The sequence below is a fragment of the Nannospalax galili genome, unplaced genomic scaffold, assembly GCF_000622305.1.
Source record: "Nannospalax galili isolate Female #2095 unplaced genomic scaffold, S.galili_v1.0 scaffold185, whole genome shotgun sequence".
In the NCBI taxonomy this organism is placed as follows: domain Eukaryota; kingdom Metazoa; phylum Chordata; class Mammalia; order Rodentia; family Spalacidae; genus Nannospalax; species Nannospalax galili.
In genome coordinates, this window is record NW_008355474.1 from 2,273,072 (window position 1) to 2,274,790 (window position 1,719).

The following is a 1,719-nucleotide window of genomic DNA, read 5'->3' on the forward strand; positions in this document are numbered from 1 at the left end:
TCTCCATTGCGTTTGGCAGCAATTACATCTGTCATAGTTCACATCAATTGTACTGTTTCACAGTAAGAGCTACGCCACTAGAAGAGCCTACGGTAAGAGCAAACAGCAGTTAAATTAATGTGAAACAATGCTAGAGGTCCAAGGATTTGAAATATGGGGTGGTTTCTGATACAAACCTTCCTTGTATTCATATTAACAATATGGCAATAATAAAAATGAAGCTACTTTAATGAAAAAAGAATTCAGGAATGAGGTCATTAAATAACTACATATATTTTATTTATTTGTTTATTTATTTATTTGATCTTTTTGAGACAGGGTCTCACTGTAGCCTCAGCTGGCCTGGGACTCACTATGTAGACCAGGCTGGCCTTGAACTCACAGGGATCCACCTGCCTCTGCCTCTTGAGTGCTGGGATTAAAAGTGTGTGCCACCATGCCTGGCTAACTACATACATTTTAAATATACTATGTATTTCCTGATTAGTATCAGGAAAATAAGCTAAACTACTGTTGTAGAATTATGGTCTTAGAGGAAAAAGGTCAGAGACAAAGAAGATGCTCCATAAATCAGGTCTATTGCAAAACAACCAAGAGCCCTGGGGGGAATCACATTAGTCTTTCTTGTTCTCAGAGACTTCTGTTGGTTCTTTTGTGAGCAATCCATTTGTATCTGCATTCGTGCAGTCTACTTTTCTTTTACGTTTATCATTGGGTTCTTACACAGCTTTTTTAAGGCCATATGTGACTGACAACAGGGGAAACCAGAGGCTATATGTATGACTCCAGGAACATCTTGAAGATGCACAGCAGAACTGGAATGACAACACAAGGAATGCACACTATTGTCCCAGGCTTGAGCTCTGAATGTGTGTGTCCAAGGACCAGAACCAAATTGTCACCAAAAGGACCACCACTATGGGGGAGGGCAGGGGCTGAGTATGGCCAGGCCACAGACAGAGCCATCCAGCCGCAACTAGGCCCAGGTCACTCACCACCATCACGATGCTCACCAATTTTAATCTTTAACTTAAAATTTAAGCTCTGTTTAATCATTAAACCTTGTTGCAAGTTTCACCCTTTGAGCAATATGACTTAGAAAGGCACAAAATTGTGTATATAACCATCACAAAGACATCTAAGAGGGACCAGTGAGATGGCTCAGCAGTTAAAGGCACTTGCTGCCAAGCAAGTTTGAGCCTCAGAACTCACATGGTGAATGGAGAGACCTGACTCCTGTAAGTTGCCCACTGATCTCCACATATACACTATGGTAAGCAAGTGCCCCCTCCCAACATAAATAAATAAAAATGTTTAAAAAACTAAGGAAAAAAGACGCCTAAGTGGGACTGTCTCTTTAGAAGCTCTCACACATGTCTTGGATATGTACAGGAATTTTCCTAAGTCAGCCCCTTCCCAATAGCTTAAATCTAAAGTGTGTGTTCCCCCTAATCTTAATAAACTCACTGACTTTGCTTCACTCTGGCGGGTCCTGAAATTCTTTTCTTCAAGAGAGTCAAAGATGCAGTTTTATGCATGGAAGTCCCTAAGAGGAAGGGGTACTTTTCAGGACAGTATTGGTTGCATCTCCCCACCACCACAGACTGTGTACATAGGAATACCGTATTTCAAAAACAAGTAAAGAGGGGCCCACTGGAAGGTAGGAAGTGGAGAAGGAGAGGGCTGGTGTCCCCCTTTCCCTGGGAAATGGAGAAACCT

General features: G+C 41.8%; 1 pseudogene; it reads right to left on the reverse strand.

Moving 5' to 3' along the window:
• Positions 1-614: 614 nt before the first annotated feature.
• On the reverse strand, positions 615-966 carry LOC103749934 (annotated as a pseudogene).
• Between the last annotated feature and the right edge of the window lie 753 nt (positions 967-1,719).